Here is a 20,024-nt window from a genome sequence, read left to right on the forward strand (position 1 = left end):
CCTGGCAGTTGGGAGCTTAGAGTCATTATTCATGGACAATCATGGAAACTTGACTTTGTTTCATGGTCTCTGGCTGGTGGGGATCGAGGATCTTTGGATTCCATCTGAAAAAAAGAGAGTAAGGGAGAATGAGAAACAGAGAGAACAAGGACATAAGAACACAGAGTGAGGCTAAGGAGGAGATGTGGTGGGAAGAATAGAGATGGATGAAGACAAAGGGCGAAGGAAAGAGGGATGAGGAGAGAGAGAAAGAGGGAAAAGCAGTTAGCAATGGATACAAGTTGGAAGTGAAAGGCATCTGGCAACCTTGCATTGCCTATGAAATGATATTAACATTTTATTATTGTAAGGTGAGCTTTTTAAAACGGAATTTTAAATGTTACCCTGCTGTTCCGGAACACAAAAACCTTTAATTTTATGCAAATGAACAGCGAGGAGCTGAGCGCTTAATGTAAACGAACACTTTCTTTGTAGGAGAGGTTGGAAGAGAGAAAAAAAAAATTCCCCAGGATTCTTTAATTGCTGTCTGAAATTATGTAAATCCCAGCACCAGGCAGAACACAATTACCCCGCGGCCCTCCCTGCCAGCGCCGCTAATGTCTAACAAAATATCGGTGGGTGACATTTAGACGAGGTAATGCAAATGAGAATTAATTTTTTTTCCAAGACAAAGGGCAGCTGAAAGATCACCTCATTCATATACAGGAGCGGAGAAAGCTTGCAAATGCTGGGGGTGGGGTGGGGTGGATGGGGAGCCCAGGGTGCCAGTCTCCCTCTTGTGCCTGGGTCTCTGAAATTCTGGCCTCAGGGAGCCTTAGGTCACTAACCCTCTGACTGCAGCTCCCAAGCAGTTCTTCATGGAAACTGGGTTAACAAATGTAAATAGCCATTAAAAAATACTCCGTGACCCGTTCTCAATTCCATGCTCATGGCAGGCCCACAGAGTGCTAACATCAACTTCTTATCTGAAGGAGGAAACTGAGGCTTGGGGATCTGAAGACCCAGTCAAAGGCACACAGTTAACTCCAGTGGCAAGAACGGCATCAACTAGGGAAGGAAAGATGTTGGTTTTGTGTTTCTGTCTCTCATTCTTCCTTCCGTCCTCCCTCCCTCCCTTCCTTCCTTCCTTCCTTCCTTCCTTCTTCTTTCTTTCTTTTCATCCTTCTTTCCTTCCTTCATCTTTCCACTTATGGAAATGTTTTTCATTTTCTAAAATGCTTTTAGTACAGAGAGCTTGAAGAGAGAAAACCAGGGTCAAGCACTCACTTCCACCCCAAATTCTTTTCTCAGCATGAAATAAGTTCCATATATGTAACCCAGCTTGGTCAGCTCCCACTTATTCTTTCAGTCTCAGCATAAAGTCTTCAGTTGCCTCCTTGGGGAAGCCTTCCTTGACCAACTCCCCATCCAAACACCCAAAACTTTGACTTCTAAGCACTTACCAAAAACTGCAAGGCCAAGTCTCTTCCCTGTGAGATGGTAGGTAAGTTCTGCAAGGCAGGGGCAGGGTCCCTTGTGGTTGTCACTATAGCCCTGGTGTCTAGAACACTACCTGGCACCGCCTTTGCAGAAACATATTTAATGACTTTATGAATAAATTCGTGATCTAAAAGGAGATTGTGTATTGGTCAAGGTGAGCATAATGGTTTATGCATGTAAACATGTGAAGCAGAGGCCAGGTGTGGTGGCTCATGCATATAATCCCAGCACTTTGGGAAGCCAAGGCAGGCCGATCACCTGAGGTCAGGAGTTCGAGACCAGCCTGGCCAACATGATGAAACCCCATCTGTACTAAAAATACAAAAAAATTAGCCAGGTGTCATGGCACAGGCATGTAATCCCAGCTACTCAAGAGGCTGAGGCAGGAGAATCGCTTGAACCTGGGAGGTGGAGGGTGCAGCGAGTGGAGATTGTGCAACTGCACTCCAGCCTGGGTGACAGAGCGAGACTCCGTCTAACAATAAGTAAATAAATAAATAAGTGAAGCAAGAAGTAGTAATGATTCTCTTAACAATCACTGCTGGAATTCTAGAAATATATTTAACAGTTGGAAGGGTGGCAGGAAATGTTTGGGAGGGCAGAGGTCAGGGATCTTTCAGGTTAAGAGAGCTGTCTCCCAATAGTCTCAAAGCCGGCACAACTCACATCTTCAATTCTGCAGATGACCGTAACTTAGTTTAGTCAACTCCTGAGTATTTGTATGAGCCTCTTCTGCCAGTTTTTAATCTTGAGATAAATCCTCTAATCACTATGAAAGATGCTTCGGGCTTGACCCAAATCTGAAGGTATCCAAATCTATCATTAAAAAGAAAACAAGCCAAGTGCAGTGGCTCACCTCTCTAATCCTAGCACTTTGGGAGACCGAGGCAAGAGGATTGCTTGAGCCCAGGAGTTCAAGACCAGCCTGGGCAACATAGTGAAACCCGGTCTCCACAAAAAATAAATTTAGAAAAAATTAGCTGTGTGTGGTGGCATGCAATCTGTAGTCCCAGCTACTTGGGAGGCTGAGGTGGGAGGATTGCTTGAGCCCAGGAGATCAAGGTGGCAGGGAGCCACGATCATGCCACTGTACTCCATCCTGGGCAACAGAGCAAGACCTTATCTCAGAAACAAAACAAGACAAAATACATTCTCTATGTGTTTGTTATTATTACTTTAAAAATACATTATCTATATCTACAGCTTTTAAAGAATGATCTGATATTTGTTCCTCTGTTTTTCTTCTTTAAAAATAACCTAAAACCTATGTAGATCAACAACCATAGGAGAAATTGAGAAATTTTTCTAACTTCCCACCAAAAAACGTGAGGTCCAGACAGTTTTAAAGTGAATTCATTCAAACCCACTAAGACCAGGTCTTATTAATACTTTTAAATTCCTTTGGAACACAGAGAAATAAGAACTTTCTTTTTCTTTTTTTCTTCTTCTTCTTCTTTTTTTTTTTTTTGAAAGCAGTACCAACATAATACTTCTCAAGGTCCAGGAGGAAAAAAGAAATTGCTCCGGATATGTCAGACAGAGGTAATTTAATATGGAAATTGGTCACGCCTGTGATAAGAATGCCGAGAAGCTAGACGGGATAGTGAGGTGACCCAGACATTGGCAAGAGCAAGAAGCTGCCACTGCAGGAAAGAGAAAGAGAAGATGTGTTGCCACGGACCAAAGGCAGAGGTCACCGGGAGGCAGCTGGAGCCAGGGAAGATGCGCAGCTGATGATGGAGAGGCTCCTGAAAAGGGAGGGAGAGAGAAGCGCCACCCAGGCCTTTTCCTTCTTGCAGCTCTCTAGTCCCTGCCGGTGCCTTCTATTGGGTTTACCTAGCTGGGATCCAGCTGACAAAGGAAGCTGGGAAATGCTACCTCTCCGGGTCAGCTCCCCAGTCCCCATTCAGAACAGAGCAGAGAAAGGTGGAAGATTGGATGAAAGAGCAAACAGGCAAAACCTTGAACCTGCTGAGACAGAGGCTGAAATAGACCTCTGGAACAAAGGCCCCCGATGATCATCAAAGTCAGGCTGATGGGGCAGTGTTAATGAATGATGAGATGGATGACTGGAGCTCTCTGGTCAACCTTAACGCCCCAAGAACAGAAAAACAGATCTTTCAGCACCGCTGGTGGAAGCGCATACCACCACCTCTGAAGAATTTGAACAAAAACACTGAACCTGAATTTGATGAAGCCTCTAAAACCAATCGTGAGTTTACAGAAGGGACATTGAAACATGTTAAAAGACTTCACAAGAGATCGGGGCTTGGTGGCTCATACCTGTAATCCCAGCACTTTGGGAGGCCAATCCAGGCAGATGACTTGAGGTTGGGAATTCAAGACCAGTGTGGCCAATATGATGAAACCCTGTCTCTATTAAAAATACAAAAATTAGCCAGGCAAGGTGGTGCATGTCTGTAATCCCAGCTACTTGGAAGGCTGGGGCAGGAGAATCACTTGAACCCGTAAGGTGGAGGTTGCAGTGAGATGAGATCCCACCACTGAACTCCAGCCTGGGCAACAGAACAAGACTCCATCTCACACACACACACACACACACACACACACAAATAATATAAATTTTAAAAAAAAAGACTTCACAAGACACATCAACAAAATGGAGAAAATAGCAACTCTACAGGGCAGTTGACTGGTTTCTTCAACAAATAAATTATAAAAACCAAAAAGTGGGGCAACTTAAAGACCAAAAGACACTTAGGGGACCTGTCAACCAAATGCAATGCATGAACCTTGATTTTTGTTTCGTTCTTGAGTCAAAATAAATCAACTGTGAAAAAACATTTATGAGACAATCAAGGAAACCCGAACACTAATTGGATATTTGATGAGATCAAGGAATTCTAGTATTTTTTTTAGGTGTGATGGTGGTGGTATAGCAATGTTTTGTTTCGTTTTTGTTCCAAAAGAGTCCTTTACTTTTAGAAAGACACATGGAAATTTTTCAGATAAAATGATTTGATGGCTGAGATTTGTTTCACAATAATTCAGTGGGGTCTTGGAAGATGGAGGGATAGAGACAAACTAGATATGAATTGATAATTGTCAAAATTAAGTGATAAGTATATGGAAGTGACCTCTATTATGCTCTACTTTTGTGTATTTTCATTTTATTTTTATTTTTTATTTTTTGAGATGGAGTCTCACTCTGTCATCCAGGCTGGAGTGCAGTGGCACAATAGCAGCTCACTGCAACCTCTGCTTCCTGGGTTCAAGGGATTCTCCTGCCTCAGTCCCCTGAGTAGCTGGGATTACAGGTGCATATCACCACACCCAGCTAATTTTCTGTATTTTCGGTAGAGACGGGGTTTTGCTATGCTGGCCAAGCTGGTCTTGAACTCCTGACCTCAGGTAATCCCCCTGCCTCAGCATCCCAAATTGCTGGGATTACAGGCATGAACCACTGCATCTGGACAACTTTTGTGTATATTTAAAGTTTTCTGTAATATAAAGTTTTAAATATTTGAAAAGGAAAATAACAGTCCAAACAAACTTAGCAATGTTTAGCCAAAAGATGTACTCTATGTATTCACATTTATATATATGTATATATACACACACATACATTTATATTATGTATATATGTAATTATGTAAGTAAAGAAAATGAGAAGTACATATATTTAAAAGAGGAATCTACACAAAGAAAATGGAATACCTTATGAGATATATATAAGAAAAATTGGGCTGGGCATGGTGGCTCACGCCTGTAATCCCAGCACTTTGGCAGGCCGAGGCAGGCAGATCACGAGGTCAGGAGATCGAGACCATCCTAGCTAACACGATGAAACCCCATCTCTATTAAAAATACAAAAAAGTTAGCCAGCTTTGTGGCGGGCGCCTGTAGTCCCAGCTACTTGGGAGGCTGAGGCAGGACGATGGCATGAACCCCAGAGACGGAGCTTGCAGTGAGCCGAGATTGCACCACTGCACTCCAGCCTGGGCGACAGAGCACGACTCCATCTCAAAAAAAAAAAAAAGAAAGAAAAATTGACTAATTGGAAATCCATTCCTTGCTCTAGGTAGGAAGCTTAATATTATAAAAAATCAATTCTCCATTAAGTAATCTATACATTAAATGAAATCTTAATAAAAATCCTAGCAGGTTTTTTTTTTTTTGAACTTGATAAACAAATTTGGAGATGAAAATCAGGAAAATACAGACACAGAAGAATCATGAGAATCATGAAGAGAGATTTCTCCTTATAGGACTATGGTAAACTGAGAAGGCCTCCTGGTATAATATACCTCAAAGTTCTGCGTGAAATTTTAAAATGTGCTTTTAAGTCTGCTTCTGAGCAGACAATAAACAGATCCCCAAGACTGTGAAAGGCACGATTCCAGAAAAGAAGCCTGGTTCCTCAAAGTATCCTCTGATCCCATGCAAGGAGGGAAACTGGATCAAGAACTCCCATCAATCTGTTACCTTGAAAGATAAATTCCTTAGGAAATGGGTTCATTTGCAAAGAAACACCACCACCAACAATATCGCCTCCCGTGAGGGATACTTGATGTCTTGACCTTGTTCTGATGAGTGAAAAAAACACAAGTTTCCCTAGAGAATCCCAAACCATAAACAGATCATCTCACGGATTGTTAGAATTCATACTCTCTGTGTAGCCCACACACCACCCCGCTAACAACAACAAAAGAAAGCTAGAGATTAGCTTGAAGTGTTTCTGTTATGTCAGTGTCTCCAGGAACCTAGTAGAAACCAAAGAAAAAATTTCTGTGGTTTCTGTGGTTTCAAAGAAAGAACGCATCTTAAACCAAAGTCTCAAAGAATGCCACTAGATAAATAGCAAATAAATGATTGTGAGTTTACTATAAAAACTCCCAAAACACACAAATGAACAAAGCCCCCATGCGTGGGCGGTAGCAGAAATGAAAGACTACAGAATCAGACCTGCAAAGACAGTAGATACTGGCACTGTTAAGGGCAGAATATAAAATAGTTTTGTCTGGCCTGGCATGATGGCTCACACCTGTAATCTCAGCACTTTGGGAGGCCGAGGTGGGTGGATCACTTGAGGTCAGGAGTTCAAGACCGGCCTGGCCAACATGGTGAAACCCTGTCTCTACTAAAAATACCAAAAAAAAAAAAAAAAAAAAAAAAACAGCGGGGCATGGTGGGATGTGCCTGTAGTCCCAGTTACTTGGGAGGCTGAGGTGGGAGAACCGTTTGAGCCCAGGAGCAGGAGGTTGCAGTGAGCTGAGATCACGCCACTGCACTCCAGCCTGGGTGTATGGATTAAATGTAGATCAGACATGGTCCAAGTAAAGAATAATGAATGAACTGGGAGACAGAGCTGAACAAATGACCAATGATGAAGCACAGACAGAAAGAAAATGGGAAACATGAAATAAAACTATGGCATATCAATGATAGAGATACTGAGTCTAAAAACACATTTTTTTTTTTTCTAGAGGAAGGATATAATCAAGAGAATGGGGAGTGGAGGAGATAATATTAGAAGAGATATTATCAATTTTCAGAATTGATGAAAGACACAAATATTCAGACTGAGGAAGTCTAGTAAATCTGAGCATAACAAATAAGGAATCCATACCTAGCCATTTTGCAATAAACCCGAAAAATAGCAAAGACAAAGTGACAATCAAAAAAGCAGCCAAAGGCCGGGTGCAGAGGCTCACACCTGTAATCCTAGCACTTTGGGAGGCCAAGACAGGAGGATTGCTTAAGGTCAGGAGTTTGAAATCAACCTGGGCAACATATCGAGACCTCATATCTACAAAAAAATTTAAATAATCAGCTGGTCATGGTGGTTCACAGCTGTAGTTCTAGTCTCTTGGAAGACTGAACCAGGAGAATAGCTTGAGCCCGTGAGTTTAAGGTTGCAGTGAGCTGGGATCACATCAAGCTGCACCACAGCCAGAGGGTGACACAGCGAGACCCTGCCTCTTTTTTTTTTTTTTTTTGAGATGGAGTCTCACTCTGTCACCCAGGCTGGAGTGCTGTGGCATAATCTCAGCTCACTGCAACCTCCGCCTCCTGAGTTCAAGTGATGCTCCTGCCTCAGCCTTCTGAGTAGCTGGGATTACAGGTGCCCACCACCACTCGCAGCTAATTTTTGTGTTTTTAGTAGAGATGGGGTTTCCGCATGTTGGCCAGGTTGGTCTCGAACTCCTGACCTCAGGTGATCTGCCCACCTCAGCCTCTCAAAGTGTTGGGATTACAGGTGTGAGCCACCACGCCTGGCTGACCCTGTCTCTAAATAAATAAATAAAATTTTTAAAAAAGGCAGCCACACAGAAAAAAGCAGATTACCTACATAACAATGACAGACAGGTGACTTTTCATAAGCAATGATGAAACCCAGAACACAATAGAATCTTTTTCAAAATGTGTGGTCAACAAAGCTATCGCTCAAGAACAATCATAAAATAAAGTCATGTTCAAGCACATAAAAACCCAGAGAATTAATATTAACAGACTCTCACTAAAACATCTAAAAAAGTGTCCTGCAAAGGAAAATGACCCTAACAGGAAAGTTTGAGATGTAGATAGAAATGATGAGCTGAGAAAATGGTGACTATATTAGCATATCCAAATAAATATTTATTCTATAAAATGGTAAAAATTGTAATACCAAACGTGGGGGGTTACAAAAGAATAGAAGAAAATACGGGATTCGATGGTTAATTTTAGCTGTCAGTTTACTGGATTGAGGGATGCCTAGATGGCTGGCGAAGCGTGGTTTCTGAGTGTGCCTATGAATGTTTTCAGGGAAGACTGGCATGTGAGTCAGGGAACTGAGAGAGGAACACTCGCCCTCAATGTCGGTAGGCATCATCTAATTATTGGGAAAAGGGATTGGGACCAACAGGCAGGCAGAAGGGAGGGGGATTCTCTCTCTCTGCTCTTTCTCCCTTCCATAGCAGGCCACCTTTTTTCCTCCTGCCTTTGGACATCAGACTTCAGTTTCTTTAGCTTGTGGGCTCTGACACTTGCACCAGTAACCTCCTGGGGCTCTTGGGCCTTTGGAGGCCTCACCATGGGCTTCCCTGATTCTGAGGCTTCTGAACTTGGATTGAGCCAAGCTACCCACTTCTCTGGTTCTCCAGCTTGCAGAGGGTGGGACTTCCCCATCTCTGTGATTGTGTGAGCCAAGTCTGCTAATAACCCCCCACCTTGTATTATATCCCATTGGTTCTGCCTCTCTGGAGAATCCTGACTAATACATTGGGTATCAATAACACACAAGTCAAGCAGGGTTTTCTGAGTTAAAGTGTTTTAAGGTCCTTGTATTGTTTGAGAGAAGGGTAATTTCAGAATTTATTAAACAAAACATGCCTGTTAATTTTAATCTTTATGTGAAAATAATTTGGTGGTGGTTTTAAGCCATTAAGTTTTGGCTTGTTTGTTATCCACCAATAGTTAATGAATACATTTGCCCTACCTGCTATTAAAAATGCATTTTAAAGTTACAATATTAAAGCAGTCAGGTACTTGTACATAAATAAACACACAAAATAATGGGACAGACTAGAGTCTAAAAATAGACACAAATAGAGGAAAAAAAAAAAAAGACCGGACGCAGTGGCTCACACCTGTAATCCCAGCACTTTGGGAGGCTGAGGCAGGTGGATCACTTGAGGTCAGGAGTTCCAGACCAGCCTGGCCAACATGGTGAAACCCCATCTCTACTAAAAATACAAAGTAAACCAGGTGTGGTGGCATACGCCTGTAGTCCCAGCTACTTGGGAGACTGAGACAGGAGAATTGCTTGAACCCAGGAGGCAGAGGTTGCAGTGAGCCGAGATTGCACCCTAGCCTGACCAAGACACCATCTCAAAGAAAAAAAAAGGTATTCAACAAGTGGTGTTGAGACAATTAGCTGGCCATTTGGAGGGAAAAAAAAAAAAAAAAAAAGGCTGACACTGTTCACTTTCCAGCACTGTTGGGTGGTGAATTTTTTTGTTTTGTACAACGTGTATAATTATTACCTCTGTATGTGTAAGTCCAGTAGGAACAAAACTCTCAAGGGTTTTACTTTTATCATGTACCATTCATCATGAATGAAAACTATAAGACGAAAACCATAAAGTACTAAGTTTAAGTAGAAGTGTGTAGTCGTGACAATAAGTGCATACAGAACGTCGTGTGCTCCTCCACGAGTCACAGCCTGCTTCGCAGTTAAGTTAGAGTTGTATTATGTTTGCACCCTGGGGAAAATGCTGCTAGTCACTTACCCAAGACCTAACCTCCTTCTTGTTTCCCCCAATGGAAGGTTGATATTGAGGAAGCTGCAATATGCCCTTCTAGAGGAATAACGAACAGAAGCACAATAAAGTGTGAGGTAAAAAAAAAAAAGGTTTGCAGAAGGAGAGGCAATTGAGAAAAGTGAACTAATTAAAGGTATTCGTGAGGCCGGGTGCGACGGCTCGTGTCTGTATTCCCAGCACTTCGGGAGGCCAAGGTGGGCAGATCACAAGGCCAAGAGATCAAGACCATCCTGGCCAATACGGTGAAACCCCGTCTCTACCAAAAATACAAAAATTAGCTGGGCGTGGTGCCCAGCCTGTAGTCCCAGTTACTCAGGAGGTTGAGGCAGGAGAATCGCTTGAACCCAGGAGGCTAAGGTTGCAGTGAGCTGAGACTGAACCACTGCACTCCAGCCTGGTGACAGAGTGAGACTCCGTCTCAAAAAAGAAAGAAAAGAAAAGAAAAGAAAAGAAAAGAAAAGAAAAGAAAAGAAAAGAAAAGAAAAGAAAAGAAAAGAAAGAGAGAGAGAGAGAGAGAGGGAGGGAGGGAGGGAGGGAGAGAGAGAGAGGAAGGAAGGAAGGAAGGAAAGAAGGAAGAAAGGAAGGAAGGAAGGAGGAAAAAGGAAGGAGAAGGAAAAGGAAAGAAAAGGAAGAAAAAGGAAGAAAGGAAAAGAAAGAAAAAGAGAGTGGAAGGACATATAACAAAAGTTATTACCTCTCAGTTGTTGAAGCACAATGATTTTTGTGTTCATCTTCACATAGTTCTGCATTTTCCAGGTTGCTAGGAGCATAAATTGTATTTTTATTAGAAAAAGTAAATGCTCAGCGTGTTCTGAGTTGTAATCCATTTATTCAAAATAGCACACTGTTTCACATGTTTTTACAAACCAGGTCTCCTCATCATGAACTGTTGCCTCCTTTGCCAACATTTTTTATTGGTGTCTTGATTTTTCCCTTATTGATATAGATCCCTTATTGATATAGACTGATTGATAATAAGGATAGTAACCCTTTCTGATTCTTTCCTTAGTTTGTCACTTGCCTTTTAATTCTGACAATGGGATTTTTAACTTAAAGAATTAAATTATTGGAATCAAATGAAATTTATCAATGTGTTCCTTGATACTTATTCCTCAGCTGGTCTGCCTGGGAAGTCCTCACTTTGATGGAGTTAAATATGCCCTTTATTAGAATACACATTCTTCTAGTTTTCTGACTTTACTTTTCATTCTGTAAATCCTATGGACATCGTATTCGTATTTGGTATGGATAAAAATATAACTTGAGGTTGTTTTTTAACCAAAACATTTTAGTCACTTCCTCTACCCTCATCAGTCAAATAATTGCTCCTTCCCACCCTTCTTCCTCATAGTGATTGAGATGTTTTCTGTTGGCAGATGTTGCTGGTTTCCTAGAATAATTAACCCTTCTTACCAACAGAATCTTAATTTTGTTTGGGGAAGGATTGTGCCCACCTATTTTTTAAAAAGTGTTTTTCCAACTGGGTGAGGTGGCTCATGCCCTATAATCCCAGCACTTTGGGAGGCTGAAGCAGGAGGATGACTTGAGATAGGAGTTCAAGACCAGCCTGGGTATCAAGAAAGGCCTCTGTCTCTACAGAAAATTTAAAAATTAGCTGAGCATGGTGGCAGGTGCCTGTGGTCCCAGCTACTCTGGAGGCTGAGGTGGGAGGATCTCTTGAGCCCAGGAGTGAAGGCTACAGTTGTCTATGATCACACCATTGCAATCCAGCCTGGGCGATAGAGAGAGACCCTTTCTACTAATAAAAAAATATATATGTGTATCAGCTTCCCTTATAGTTGGGGTAGTAGTTGACCCAAGTCTGGGCAATGAGATATAAGTGCATATCTGCTGAGGACTTAACGGGAGGTAGTTCTACTTCTAGATATAGATATCATTCTTTCTTCCTCCTCCCTCCCTTCCTCTCTCCCTTCCTCACTCCCTCCCTTTCCTCCTTCTTCGTATGTCTATAATGTGGATGGGATGTCTCAAGATGGGGCAGCCATTCTTCCAGTCCTAGATAGAAGGCACTCACCAAGCATGGTGGAAGAGAAAGGAAGAAGCTCTAATCCCAGAGTGGATGTATCATCTTGAACTGCCCGCCCTTGGCTAGCTTGTTTCATGAGAGAAACAATACCCTAAACACCAACAGCCAGGTTTCTGTTACATGTAACCAAATGCAACTTACATGTTAATGGAAATTATGCTTTAATGAAACATCTTATTTTTGAGTCCTTACAGCTAAAGTCTGTTTCCAGGCTATTTATCATGTTCTATTGAGTTGTCTGTGAAATACAGTAAAAGTGATATTCTTTTTTAAATGACTGCATTACTGTGCAGTAAGTTTTATTATTGGATGGATCTAGTGTCCCCTCATTACCTCTCTTTTTTCAACAACTCAACACTTTATTCCTCCTGATGAGCTTCAGAATACTTTATCAGATTGGTTCAACCCATTTTGTCCTTTGAAAGGAACTGTATTAAACCTATTAACTAATTTAGGAAGCATAAATATCTTCACAATATTTCATCTTCTTATGCTTGAGCATGGAATACGTTTTCATTTTTTTTCAGTCCTGTATATCTCTGTAAAAGATTTGGAGCATTCTTCACATAAAATTTCTGTGCTTTTTTTAAACGATTACTGCTAAATATTTTATGTTTTTATTGCAATTGTAAATAGAATCTATTTCCTATTATATCTTATAACTGGTTATTGCCAGGAGATAAAAAGCTATTGATTTTCAAATATTTATCTTGTATTTGACTACTAATTATCCTAAGAGTTCTTCAGTTAATACTTTTATGTTTTCTAGGTATATAATTATATAATCTGTAAGTGATAATGATTTCATCTTTTCCCTTCAAATACTTAGACCTCTTATCTATGTTTATGTATTTTAATGCATTGAACAAAACAGTGTTGAATAAAAATAGAAGTAGTCATGCTTGTTTTGCTCTTGATTTTCAAGAGAATGCCTCTATTGTATCCCCATAATTCTATTGTTCTCTTAATATAAGTATGCTTTATTATGTTAATGAATATTCTCCTCTTCCTGGTTTTTAAACAGGTTTTAAATATTAGCAATGAGTGTTAAATTTTATTCTTGCCTTTTTCGCGTTCATTGAGGTTATCTCTTGTTTTTGTTATTGGTCTTTCTGATATGATATATTATGCTATTGGGTTTCTTACAAGAAATCCTTGAAATCCTGTGATAAATTGCACTTTTTCATAAAAGGTGATTTTCTGAATACCATAATAGATTTTAATTTACTAATTAAAAAATATTTTTCACATTTTAATTTACAAATTAGGTTTATCTATAACTTTCTTTCCTTTAAAAAATGTTTGTGCTATCTCTGTTCACCGTTGGCTTCAGATTCTACTAACTTCATAAAAGGAAATAGTTAAGGTAGATTAAATTAGTTAGAATTATGCAACCAAATCTTTACTCCTTTGCAGTAGAATTTGACGTCCACATCCTTGTCATATCTTCATGGTGTGCAGAGTGTATGTTCTGCCCCTTGACATTGGGCTTAGCTATGTGACTTGCTTTGGACAATGAAACATGAGTGGATGTTTTAACAGCAGAAGCTTAACATGTGCTTAAACCGTGTAATTGCTTTCCTGCAATTCTGCCATCACTACAAGAAGAACATCAGCTAGTTTACTGGTCCAAAAGATGAGATAAACATGGAGTACACCTGGATCCTACCTTCAGCTTGGATCCAAGTCCAGCCAAGCCAAGATGAGATAAGCCAATACCCAGATGACCTATAGGCATGTGAGCAACGATAAATGATTGTTATTTTAAACCATGTAGTTTGGAGGTGCTTTGTTATGTAGTAGTATTGTGGTAATAGCTGACTGATGCACTAGATAACTTTGCACCTTTTTCCTGTGTTCTGGAACCATTTATTATACCCACAGGAATTATTATTTTTTGCTCACACGATTAAAAGAATTCACCAATATATCCAGCTTTTAAATGTCTGCCTTGCTTTGCTGAGGGGTTTGAATTTGTTCGATTTGTTTCTTTTTCTTTCAAATCATTTAAAAATAAAATAAGACATTACAGATAGTTGAATGTTCTAAATTCTTCCACGGCCCTATCCCTCTTTCTCCCTCCCCAGAGATAACCATGATCTGGACCCCAAGTGTATTATTTCCTCCAAGTTAGAAAACTTTTGCTACATAAGATACATATACGTAAAAATATATAATGTTGTTTTACCTGTTTTAAAATTGTATATATTGCTAAATAAATCGTACTATAATATAATGTCCTATTTGATGGGCTTTTGTTGTTTCTCCTTCTTTTCTGCAACTACAACAGTGTTTCAATAAACACCTTTGGCCCAGCAATGTGGCTCAACCTGTAATCCCAGCACTTTTGGGAGGCCAATGCAGGAGGATCGCTTGAGCCCAGGAGTTCGAGACCAGCCTAGGAAACATAGGGAAACCCCATCTCTACAAATACTCAGGGGCCTAAGGCGGGAGGATCACCTGAGCCCGGGAGGTCAAGGATGCAGTGAGCCAAGATCACTGTGCTGCACTCCAGCCTGGGCAACAGAGCAAGACTCTGTCTCAAAACAAACAAAAAAAAAACCACACACAAAACAAAACAAAACAAAACAAAACAGCCACCCTTGTACATGTTCCTTTAGACATCATGTCTGAATTTCTTTGGGCAGTGGCTTTCAAGTATTTTAAAACTTCAACTAATAATCACAAGTTATTTTACAGCACAATGCAAGGCACATATGTGTATTATTAAAGCAAAAGTTTTATAAAATAATATTTATCCTTATAAGTGATGCAATCTAATAATTTCCATTCTGTTCTATTTATTTTGATACTGGCTTCTACTCTCCAAATCGAGTTCATGACTTTTTAATGGATCATGACACCAGTTTGCCAAACAATACTCTAAGGCACGTGCCTCAAAGTAGAACTGCTTAGTTGGATGTGAGCATCTTCAGGTTTATTAGCTATTCTAATTGCTCTCCAAGGTGATTATAACTATTTTATTCTTACCAGCCGTGTACAAGAGTTTCCATTTCTCAGCATTCCCATCTATGCTTGGTACTGTTAGATTTCTCAATTTTTGTCAATCTGATGGATATTTGAAATGGTTTCTCATTGTTTTAGTTTGTATTTTCTAGTACTAGCGACATTAAACATCTTTCCACAAGTTCATTTGCCACTTGGGTTTCCTCATCTCTAAATAATTTGTTACTCATATACTTTGTCCATTTTTTATTAGGTTAGTTGCCTTTTCTTCTTACTTTGTAGGATATTCTAAATCTAATTTATTGCTATGTACTGAGACAAATATCTTCTCTGAATATGTGTGCCAAATCTTTTTACTCTCTAGATAAACAGAAGGTCTCAAGCTTAATATAATTAAGATTATCAATTGTTTCACTTATACTTTGTGCTTTTTGGTCTTATTTAGGAAGACTTTCCTACTCTATGTTTATAAAGTTACTTGCCTAAATTTTTTTCCAACTGTTTTAATGTTTTGCTTTTCACATTTATATCTTAATTCATCCACAAACTGCATATTGTAATTGTTTATGGTATAAGATAAGGATATGTATTTTTCATGTGGATAACCAATTGTTCTAATCCATTCTTTCCTTGATGATTTGCGATCCTGACTCTGTAATATACCATCTTTTTTTTTTAATGCAGAAGATTGATTTCTGGCATCTTCATTTTATTTCATTTGTCTATTTTGTAGCTCATGCTACATTGCCTTATTAACTTTTACTTTTATACTCTTAATGGTTAGTTCAATCTTTCTTTAGGGAGTAGGTTTTTATAACTTTTAAAATATTTTTCAATATTATTAGTCCATTTAGGTTTTTTTTTTAATTAAACTTTGAGTCAATTTGATAATTTATATTGTCCCAGGTAATTATCTTTTATTGAAATTTTAACATATAAGTACAGAGATTCCCATAATAATCCCTTATAATGTTATTTTAAAAAATCATTTCTTTAGCTTTTGTTTTATCTCATTTCTCAATTGTATCTTGATATATTAATATTCTGTCTGATATTGTTTGATTTGTCAGAGGTTTGCCTGTTTTTGTTTTTACAAAGACCTTTCTGTTTCGATGTAGCTGGATTTTTGGTTTCTCTAGAGGATTCTGTTAACCTTTAGTTTTACTGTGTTCAGAGAAAGAGACTTAGAAATTTTAGCTTTTTAAATATATTAGCTGACGATAAGATTTGGCTCTGTGTCCCCACCTGAATCTCATCTCGAATTGTAATCCCCACATGTCGAGGGAGGGACCTGGTTGGGGGTGATTAGATCATGGAGGTGGTTTCCCCCATGCTGTTCTCATGATAGTGAGAGAGTTTTCACGAGAGCTGATGGTCTTAAGTGTGGCACTTCCTTGCTCTTTCACACTCTCTCTTCTGCCGCCTTGTGAAGAAGGTACTTGCTTTTCCTTTGCCTTCCGCCATGATTGTAAGTTTCCTGAGGCCTCCCAGCCATGTGGAACTGTGAGTCAATTAGACCTTTTTTCTTCATAAATTACCACTCTCAGGTAACGTCTTTATAGCAGCATGAGAATGGATTAGTACAGCTGCTACATAAACAATTTTTATAAATTGTCTAAGAATATTTAAAATACAGGTTTTCTATTAAGGTATAAATTAAGTGTTTCTGTTAATGTAGTCATATTTTTTAAACTACTAAAAAATCAATTCTGCATTTTAATGGTTGTCTACTTGGTATATGAAATAATCAAATAGTGCTCCTAAAAGTCTCCCCAACGATTATTTCTGTTCATTCCTTATGTTCCTGGTGAATTTTGCTTTATATAGAGAGATAATGACATTAGTAATTGCATAAAAGTTAATATGTTTGTATTCATTATGGATGATCACTTTGATCAATATAAGATGAAGCAATATTACCACTTTTGCCTTCTTTTCCTTTGCATTTGCTTGAAAAAAATTTGCCTATAATTTCTTTATGTGTTTTGTTTTTCTTGGTGTTTTCTTCTAAGTAGCAAATGATTTGATCTTTTTTCAATTTGAAGATTAAAATGTTAAGAGAGATCAAATCTTCCTAAGTTAATATAGACATCTAATAAGATCACGATAAATATGCCAAGAGAATTTTTTAAATAGACAAGTCAATTATAAAGCTCATCTGGAAAACCAAATATACACAAGAATGGCCAGCAACATTCTGGAAAAAAAAAAGAGCAATGAAGAAGAACTAGCTCTGCCATATATTATGACAAGTCACTAAAGTTCAGTAATTAAAATGTTGTGGTTGTGATATAAGAGTAGAAAGACTGGCCAGTTGGTCAAATGGAGCACAGAAGTGTATCCAGTAAGAAATGAGAATGTAATGTATGATAAAAATAGTATTTCTTTCTCTTTTTTTCTTTCTTTTCTTTCAACTTTTATTTTAAATTCTAGGTACATGTGCAGGATGTGCAGGTTTGTTATATGGGTAAATGTGTGCGTGGTGGTTTGCTGCACAAATCAACCCATCACCTAGTTATTAAGCCCAGCATCCATTAACTAGGCTTCCTGATGTTCTCCCCCTGCCACACACACGTCCAACAGGCCCCAGCATGTGATGTTCCTCACCATCTGTCCATGTGTTCTCATTGTTCAGCTCCCACTTGTAAGTGAGAACATGCAGTGTTTGGTTTTCTGTTCCTGCATTAGTTTGCTGAGGATAACAGCTTCCAGCTCCAGCTATGTCCCTGCAAATGACATGATCTCATTCCTTTTTATGGCTGCATAGTATTTCAGGGTGTATATATACCACATTCTCTTTATCCAGTCTAACACTGATGGGCATTTGGGTTGATTCCACATCTTTGCTATTATGAATAGTGCTTCAATGAACATATGTGTGCATGTATCCTTATAATAGAATGATTTATATTCCTTTGGGTATATACCCAGTAATGGGATTGCTGGGTCAGATGGTATTTATGCTTCTAGATCTTTGAGGAATCACACACCATTTTCCACAATGGCTGAACTAATTTACACTCCCACCAACAGTGTGAGAGCATTCCTTTTTCTCCACAACCTCGCCAGCATCTGTTGCTTCTTGACTTTTTAATAATCGCCATTCTAACTGGTATGAGATGGTATCTCATGGTGGTTTTGATTTGCATTTCTATAATGATCAGTAATGTTGAGCTTTTTTTCATATGTTTGTTGGCTACATGAATGTCTTCTTTTGAGAAGTGTCTGTTCATGTCCTTTGCCCACTTCTTAATGGGGTGCTTTATTTTGTGATATTTCTTACCAAAGAGAAAACAGGGAGTATTTAATAAATGGTACTGGGATAACAGGAAACCATCCAGAAGAAAAATTGTCAGATCCCTACCTTAGGCCTTACATCAAAGCCATTCCACACAGCTCAAATGTTTAAATATAAAGTTTAAAAACATAAAAAGTACTATAACAATAGAGATTTTAAAAAAACAATCTTGTTATAAGAGAGGGCTTTCTAAATAAGACACAGGACCCAGAAGTCATAAAAGAGATAAATTCAAATGAGAAAAAAAGTTTAATATGCAAGAATAAAATAGAGTGAGAAGACAAATAACACAATAGGGAAGGTGTTCGCAACACACAGATTGATAAATGACTGATTTAATATAAAGAATGCCTACAAATAGGTTTAAAAATAAATAAAAAACAATGACCCACTAGAAGAGCTAGGGGCTTGAAAAGGCAGCTTTCTAAAAACACAAATTCAAATGGCTCTTAAGCATATGAAAAGATGTTCAGCCCAGCTCAAAGTAGCAGAAATGAAAACCTATGGCAAAATATCCTTTCTCATCAATCATACCATCAAACCTCAAAACCTTGTTAACACACAATGTTGACACAGGTGTGAAAAATATATCAATGCATAAAACATTTGTGGGAGAAAATTGGGCAAAATCTTTCAACATTAAAAGTGCACAAGCCCTTTGACCTAGCAATTTCACTTTTAGGGATTTATTCTACAGACACGTTAGCCAAATCTCAACTGAATTTTACACAACAGTGCTGGATTGAGCACTTGCCATGTGCCAGGCATGGTAGCAGGCAAGAAGGATACCCAGGTAAGTGAAACAAAGTCACTGTATAATCTTACAATGTGAACTTCAATGGAATTTAGAGATTTCATTCCAGAGATGAAAACAGTGAGGTTCAGAGAGAAGAGTGTCTTTTCTAGGAAGTGGCTGAGCAGGAACTGGAACTAAGGTTAAACATTTCCACACAAGTGGCCCTTAACCCCGAGAGAATAGAAACTATTCCCCCAAAGATCTGGGAGCAAAGCCTAGAGTGGCTTATTACAAGCAAGGAAATATTTATTATTTGTTTCTAAAAGGTCATGCAAATTTTGCATTTTATTTTATCTATTTAAACACACACATATAAATTGTTTAACATAAAGTAATGTTTTAAAAATTATTTTATTACTTACCACTTAATGGTAAGTAATCTCTTGGGGGTTGCCCGACTGCTGCAGCTCCCCTCACCAGGAGGTGCTATAGTCACCTGCCTTTTCGCATTCAGGCCGGCTGTGACTTGCTTTGGCCAATAGAACGCAGCAAGAGCTGTGGTTCCTCAGGTGCGCGGAATCAGGGCCTGGGCCTCAAGAGCGCCCCTGCTGGATGGAGCCAAGGTGACTGTGATGCATACACTAACGTGCTAATTCCGTGCTAACTTGACTGGGCCACCGGATGCCCAGACATTTGGCCAAATGTTGGTCTGGGTGTGTGGGCTGTTCTGGGTGAGATTGACATGTGAATGGGTAGACAGAGGGAGACAGATAGCTTTCCTTGTGAGAGTGGGTCACATCCAATCAGGTGAAACCCTGAGTTAAAGAAAAGGGTGGACTCGTCCTCGAGGAAGGGGGAATGTTTCCTGCCTGACTGCTGGAGCTGGAATGTCGCTTTTTTCCTGCCTTCAGACATGGATGGAGACATTGGCAAGTCCTGGGTCTGGTGCTTGCCAGCTTTCAGACTGCAACTTACAACACCAGCCGTCCTGGGCCTCCAGTTTGCTGACAGTAGATCTCGGGACTTCTTAACCTCCATAGTTGTGTGAGCCAATTTCTTAAGATAAACCTTTTATACCACCCCCTCCCACACACACACACACACACACCCTGTTGGTTCTGTTTCTCTGGAGAACCCTGCCTAATACAGTGACCTCCATGGGACTTTGCTGACACGGCAGCCCTGCTTGGCCTCCCTTCCTCCTGTCCCCAACCCCGTGTCCCCAGGAAG

The 20,024-nt window shown here is 39.5% G+C and overlaps 1 long non-coding RNA gene across 1 annotated transcript; it reads right to left on the reverse strand.

Annotated features, from left to right (window-relative positions):
- Positions 1–19: 19 nt before the first annotated feature.
- LOC117070698 lies at positions 20–19,384 on the reverse strand. The gene is made up of 3 exons (XR_004432009.1): positions 19,217–19,384; positions 10,441–10,506; positions 20–104 (listed from the first exon to the last, which is right to left on the reverse strand). It is a non-coding gene; the product is annotated as an uncharacterized LOC117070698 (long non-coding RNA).
- Between the last annotated feature and the right edge of the window lie 640 nt (positions 19,385–20,024).

This window comes from Trachypithecus francoisi, unplaced genomic scaffold (genome assembly GCF_009764315.1).
Source record: "Trachypithecus francoisi isolate TF-2019V2 unplaced genomic scaffold, Tfra_2.0 Contig01585, whole genome shotgun sequence".
NCBI classification, from domain to species: domain Eukaryota; kingdom Metazoa; phylum Chordata; class Mammalia; order Primates; family Cercopithecidae; genus Trachypithecus; species Trachypithecus francoisi.